We start from the raw sequence: 7701 nt of genomic DNA, 5'->3' as shown, positions 1-7701 counted from the left end.
CTGCAAATCCGAGTTGAGCCGAAGACTGAGCCGAGCCGCGAGCCGAGTCAAGCCGAAGACCGAGCCGAGCCGCGAGCCGAGTCAAGCCGCGAGCCGAGCCACGAGTCGAGTCAAACCAAAGACCGAGCCGAGTCGCGAGCCGAGTGAAGCTGAGTTGAGCCATGAGCCGCAAGCCGTAAGCCAAGGGTGAGCCGAGCCGAGGGTGAGCCAAGCCGAGCCGAGCCACCTAAGCCATATTTTTCTCCCTCCACTTTAGGTCACGGTGAGTCTTCGGTAAGGATCATTTTGGTAATTTACCCTATGTTGCCATGACCGTTTGGAGTTTGAATATTAGAGTAAGACTGGGTCCTATCTTTCGTTCCTTAAAGGTAGTAGGGATTTAACGCTCAAGTTCTTGGATCCCACGGCAAGTTCATTTGGGAATAGCTCCCTTTACTCGGGTAAGCCGACGTTTGTTGTTTCGAATGATTTAAAAAGGTGACTTTTACTAGTGTTATCGTTTAAACCCTTGTGATTTCGTTTAGGTGGATCTGTTGAGCGTGGACTCGATCGAGGGGCATAACCAAGTATCAGGTAAGGGTTTTCCTACTATTGGACCTCGGATCGAGGCTGAAAACGTAGTAATCCACAGAGGATTACACATTAGTAACTGTACTGAATAATTGGATGCATGTTTGACTTTTAAGTGTTGCTGTTATGCTCTTGTCTAATGTAAAGGTAATGTGACCGCTAGTTGTAGCTTGTGTGCCATCAGGTGTAAGGAGTTGTTTACGGATAGACACCGATGCCCGGATGTTCTGTATATTGTAGTTATGTTAAAGGGCTACGTTGTGGACTGAATTTGTATGTCGATGGACTTCAAAGTCTTAAGGTTAGGTAGGGGTAGTTTATTGTCTGATATTGATCATGGAGTTTCGTCGTGGAAGGATTGTGAGTCCGGTTATGGTTTGACAAGTTGACTGGATCTAAGGAATATCACAATGGTGCGTGAATTTGAAACGCTTATAGCAACGGAGGATGTAGTTGTTTAAAACTATACTATCTGACTGGTGAAGTCTACGGGGGATTTGTAATATGAATGTTGTCGGAGTATGACTGTTGTAGACGGTTTAGTAAGGACTGAGGGGTAACGGTTAGCTTCGTCTATGGGGTAGTGTACCTTACGGATAGGTGTATCCTTCGGGATCACTAGACTGATATGTGCATCCCTCGGGATCACTAGACTGATAGGTGTATCCTTCGGGATCACTAGACTGATATGTGCATCCTTCGGGATCACTAGACTGATATGTGCATCCTTCGGGATCACTAGACTGATAGGTGTATCCTTCGGGATCACTAGACTGATACGTGCATCCTTCGGGATCACGAGACTGATGTGTGCGTTCTACGGAACCACTAGACTGTTTACGTAGGGTACCCCTGAATAGGAAGTTAACTGTTGTTCCCTAACGGGCCCAGTAGTGGGTCCCTTACTGGGTATATTTTATACTCACCCTTTCTCTTCTTGAACTTTTCAGGTAAGGGTACAGCGAGGGGCAAACCGACGAGAGGCAGGAAGGATGCGTGAAGGCCATATGGACGCGTCTGGTTTTCTTTATGCTTCCACTGATGTATTTTGTTAGAATATTTGGTTTTGTGATTTTGAGTTTGATGACTTGAGTATTTTATTTGAACTTTCGTGACTGTGATTTAAAATAGGGCCTGAAACTGCTTTTGTAATATTTCTAACGTTTTAATGAATCGTAACCGGTCCGTTACGAGTTTTTATGTTTTGTGGTCGAGTCTTAGTACTGAGTAATGACCTCAGCTTAGTCCGAAAAGTTGGGTCGTTACATTAATCTAATTACATGAAATTGCACAATTAAGTATTGGTTGTCAATCAACAACAAGAAAATGTAACTCATAATAATCAACAAATCAAGAGTAAAAATCATAGACAAAAACGCTCAACCATATTATCAAAATACTCCTAAGAATACTAGAGGTTCCTCTAAAATACTTAAAACTAGAAAGAAGAAGATCGTGCCTTCACATAATGGTAGAAAAGATAGAGACTTCACATTGTTTTTTGCTTGATTACATAAATAATTACATGAAAGCAAACCTAAAACTAATGTTGTAGGTGGACAATAATCATTCAGCCTTTCCAAGTACTGTTTGGAGAGAGAATGTAGAGAGAGATTCTCTCCCACGTTTCCATTTCATTCTGGTAGTCATCGCAAAAATTCAAGTCTATTGAAGTCAAGTAAATAAAGAAGTAGCAGTTCAAATACCAACTCAATCATTCGAGATTAACAGTTGCAAGGATAAAAGTAAACATAGGTTGCTAAAAAAGGTACCAAGCGTTCATCTCCTTTCCTTTTCAATCTTTCCTTTTTAGGCAAACTAGAAGAGATGTCGTTTATCAAACAACGTCAAAAAACCTGTCAACTTTTATGAAAAGAGTTTATCCTTTCTCTGGATAGCCACTACAAGAAAACCCCCCTATTATATATGACAGTTGGTTTCATCCCAAATTGAAAGGATGAAACAAATAACTGTCATCAAATGTCAAAAAACGGGTTTTTGGCGGGAAAAGACGGTAATTTTGGAATGTTCAAATATATGACAGTTATTTGCTGTCATATATGTAAGGGCATTAAAAAATTAATTAAATATTTTTTTATTAAAATAAAAAATAAAGAAAAGGCAAAATTCCTCACTTTCCTTTTTCAAAACCCTCCCCCCACGAATGACGACAATGATGCACGATGAAAACCCCAACCTTAACCCCATTCTTCTCATCTCCACGTCCTTTCTTCTCGACGACGAAGACCCACGACGAGGAAACCCATAGTGAGGGAGACCCACAGCGGGAGACCCATATCGTCGCCTATGAGTTCTTGATCTTTCTTTTCCGTTTCTTCTCCCTCCGTTTATCTCTTCCCCTCTATACAGTCTCACAAATTACCTTGATAAATTCAATAGGAAGTAAGGTTCTTAAAGACATATAAAGAGTATCGATTTCTTATCTTCTTTGTCTCTCCCTTCCTCCCCCTAACTTCACAACGGCTTTGTCCATTCCCCAAGGTACCGTAACTCAAAAACTCATTTTCACTATTTTGTGATTCTTTAAAGGTATATTGATGGTTTTTTGAAACATATTGTTGGCTATGTGATGAAGCATTTTGGTAGCTTACAATGTGTTTGATAAAATGTCTCAATGAAATCTTTGGTTTATTTTTAATTGATTTTTGTTTGTTTGAATTAGGAAATCAAGGCCAAGGGAGATTTCATGGCTATGGAAGGAAGCTTTGAGAAAAAGAGAATGAAAATGAATGGTTAGATTTTAAACTTTGATGATGTGTAGGGCCTTTAAGCATTTTCTAGAGTTTAGTTGTTACAGTCATACATGTTTAGTGTTAGGTTTTATTTCTAGTGTGCATGAATTTCAATCTCCTCTCTTATTGAAAAGAATATTTAGTCTTAGGATGTATTTAGGATTGTTTCTCAAGTAATGAATTTTGGAATGAATGAAAAATTATTTGGATACTTGGTTCTATATTCTGCTATGATTTCTTACATAGCACTTTAAGGTGCTTACATGTTTTTTTAAATCATGAAAATTTTTAGAAGACTGTTGCCAAAGACACTCTCTAGGATGTCGTTCAATTTTAAAATTCAATCAACCAAAAAAGGAAAAGCGTCGGCTTTTTTAATGTAATTAAAAAGGTTTCAATTTCACTCATTCCCTCGATGACTATTCATGAAAAGGCGTGAAAGAACTGAGATCGTGTGTATATCTTATAAGCCCACGATATAGCATTGCATCTTCCCATTTCTTTTTCATTTTTCAACAACTTTTTGTGTATTTTCATTGGTTTTTCTTCTTCAGGCAAATTTCTTCACAGGAGGTTTGATTTGTATTTTTGTGAGTATCGGTTTCCATTAATACGCATCATAAATAGAATATTAGAGATCTAATTCTCAAATGATAAAAGGATTCCAAAAGAATTGTGCAAAATAGAAGTCCTGAAACTGTCAGACTCTATATAAAGATAAATAAGATATGTAATAGAAAAATAATATATTATTGTTTCATTTTCTTCCAGGCTACTGTGTTCCAAAAACATGACCATGTAGGATAGAAGAAATATATCATTAAATAAGTTACTTGTAGGATAGAAGAAATATAGTTACTTGTAGGATAGAAGAAATATATCATTAAATAAGTTACTTGTAGAGAACTTTTAGAAAAAGTTTCCTAATTTCATACCATCGTCTTTTTTAAGCTATTTTTTCCTAGAAGTAATGAACTGATATCATTACTTTAGTTATCTACATGATTTGCTTCAAGGGTGGAATTCAAAAGAAAAGGCCAAATTTAATGAAGATCTGCATCGCATGCGCTGCTTTGGGTGATATGAAGAAAGAAACAGAACAACTTTTGAAAATAAGTCCAATACTTTTGACACCTTTTGTATTATGTACTGCTTACTTCTTTATGGTGTCTTAAACACAAGGAGTTTTCTTGCAACTATAGCCCAGTTTTCATCCTCAATGATTGGAAACCCATGCTTTATTAGTTATTCTTTGAGAGGAGCCCTCTCATCATACTTTTATTATTCCTTTTTTACTTTTTTGTTTCTTGCTTTAACATCATACTTGTCGTTCGTCCTTACTATGTGACTCTTAGATTTTCTTTATTTTCATTTCTTTCTTTTGGTTTTCTACCTCTATATTACATTATTTGCTGAGATGAGACACTATGTTTTACTTGCTAGGCGCTAAAAGTTCTTCTTCTCAGCCTTCTACTTCAAATCCCAACACTTCAGAATTCATTTTCATTCAAAAGGTTGTTTTTCTCTCCTTTTGTACTTTGTGGTATTGCATCATTTGATCAATTTTTTTTTCTTTTAGCCATTAATATGCTTGTAGGTGTTTTAGCTTTGAGTTTTGTTATTGGTTGTTGATTTTGGACTTTGTGTGAAGTTCTGTAATTAATTTAGCTGAGTTTGTAGGCTTATCCTTCGAGGTACTCTACTACTTGTCTAGTGTTTTAGGTTTATCCTTTGCTTAGTGAACTCGCATTTAGTTCTTCTAGGCTGGTCTCAACTTGTCATTGTTATGATCTATGTCATAGATAAAATATTGCGGCGTATATTGCTCACCTTTGTCATTTTTGTGTGTGGAAATGAAATGTCATCGTAGGCTCTTTTCTACTAGTGTATGCCTTTTCTTTCTTTTCTATATTGTAGAATATTAACTTGCATTCCTTGGATTTGGCTTCAGGATGCTCTTATTTCTTAGTAAGCTTGGAAGTTCCGATAATAGTGGTTGCACTTTCAATTTCTTACTACATGTTGAATAATCATCAAATGTAAAGATTTATGATTAATTAGGACTAATGATTGTTGCTTTGTGGATATTTGTGCCATTTTATTTATCTTTATACTAAGCTCTGGTTGTTATTGGTTTTTGAATCAGAAATGTTTAACTATTGCTTTGTCCGTTGTGGGTGTTTGCGCTATTTCCTGTCTTTATAACAAGTCTTATTCTGAGCTACAATCATCATTTTCTTTTCTTACTAGGTTTTGCAAGAATCCATTGGAGCAGTAAAGCCATATTTATGGCAATTGATTGACTTACAGACCTTTTTGTAGGTTTGGTAGCCACATTTTGGTTCAAATGTACTTATTTAAATAGCTTGTTCATTGCTTCATTGTACAAACACTTTACGAACAATTGTACATATATTAAAGTATATATATTAAAGCGTTCACCATTTCTTTCCATATGGGTGTGTTGTATAGTACTTTAGGATTGTATTGGTGTGTGTAATGGTAGGGCGGCAAGAAAAACAGGGATTCAATTAAAAATAGGGCAAGAATGGTAGGTGAAATGATGAAAGTTAATAAAAATCATAAATGATAAATAATGAAATTTAATATCTGTCAAACAAGATTAATAATGACACTTATTCTCTGTATAAAATATAAACAATAACAGTTATTCTTCGTCAAAAAATATAAACAATGAAAATTATTACTTGTCATAAAATCTAAATAATGACATTTATAATCTGTCATAAAATAAAGAATTCGTGACATTTATTCTCTGTCATGAAAAACACATTTCGTGACAGTTTTGTAGAACTATCATAAAATACTTTCCATAACTGCCACATCAATGACTATAAATAACTGTCATGAAATCTTTTTATGTCAACATTTAACTGTCATCGTAGGTCCTTTTTCTACTAATGAGCAAAACAAAATTTCTACACATGTGGTTAACGGAAGTTTGTCATCACAAATCCTTTTCAATGAATATCACACTAGAAACTCTTGACTGGGTAAGGAAATGTTTCAAGTCATTGCTGGAAAATCCACCTACCAAACATTTCTTTATTGAAAGGAGGCAATCTGATAACTGCCTGTGGGTGAGGAAAACAAAAAACAAAAACAGATCAGGAAACACAGTGGAAATTTTTAGGATTGATAATAAAGGAAGGAAGTGTAGCATCTTAATGCTAGAGGCCCAGAGGGATCATACAAAAAAGGTTGGACCTCTTTTCTTTTGTTCATTGCTTTTACCTTAGATTGGGTCCCAAAAAGATCAAGATCAACCTTTAGAAGTGCTCATGAAACAAGGTATATTTCTTCTTCCAACTCTGAGATACCCTAAAGATCCTATGCAAACGTACTTGTTGATGTAGCCACATGCATGGTCATAAAGAGGCCACACTTTTGCATGTAAAAAAGGGTAAAGTTACTTTACCTTTCTCTTTTCTTTTCCCTTTACTTTTTGCTTCTGTTCAAGAAGGGTTTTGTTGAAACATTTCCAAGCTTTTTTCTTCTTCTTGTGTATGTGTATGTATGATGATTTATATGAAAGAGTATTATGTTTTGTGAGATTATGAAAATGAAGATGAAGAGAGAAGTAGAAGAATCAACACAACAAGGTTTTAAAGTGGTTCGTTTTTAACAAACCTACATCCACTGTGCTTTTGGGAGCAAGATCTTTTATTCACTATTTTTATATGAATTGATACAAGGTGTTTATAAGTTCTTCTCTTAGATTCTAATGTAAAGAAGTAGTTAGTTGTTCTAACAAATTTTTATGCTAAATTTCTTTTACACAATAAACTATTTGCTTAAGATTCTCACAAATCTCCACCTTAAAATACACATAGAATTAAAAAATTTATGAAGATCTTGACTCCCTTGCTTTGATGCCGTCGCTTCTTTTCGTGTTCCAGGGACCCGATTGTTTGAAGACATGTAAGAAACTTCGTTCGAGTGACTACCTTTATCAACATATTAGCTGCATTCTCACTGGTATGAAGTTTGAGCACTTCCACTTCTTGTTTTTCAATTTGTTCTCTAATGAAGTGAGATTTAATATCTATGTGCTTAGTTTTACTGTGATATTGTTGGTTTTTGGACAAATGAATGGTGCTTTGATGATCACAGTAAATCTTTACAAATTTTTGTAATATGCCAAAGTCCTTCAATAGTCCTTTTAACCAAATAACTTCTTTGATAGCTTCTGAAAGAGCTATATATTCATCTTCAATAGATGATAGGGCCACCACTGGTTGTAGAGAAGCTTTCCAGCTGAGGAGATTGCCTCCAATTAGGAAACAATATCCTATTAGTGAACTTCTCTTATCAAAATCCCCTGCGTAGTCAGAGTCTATAAAACCATACAACTCAA

This window comes from Cucumis melo, chromosome 6 (genome assembly GCF_025177605.1).
Source record: "Cucumis melo cultivar AY chromosome 6, USDA_Cmelo_AY_1.0, whole genome shotgun sequence".
Lineage (NCBI taxonomy): Eukaryota > Viridiplantae > Streptophyta > Magnoliopsida > Cucurbitales > Cucurbitaceae > Cucumis > Cucumis melo.
This window is presented reverse-complemented; position numbering follows the sequence as displayed.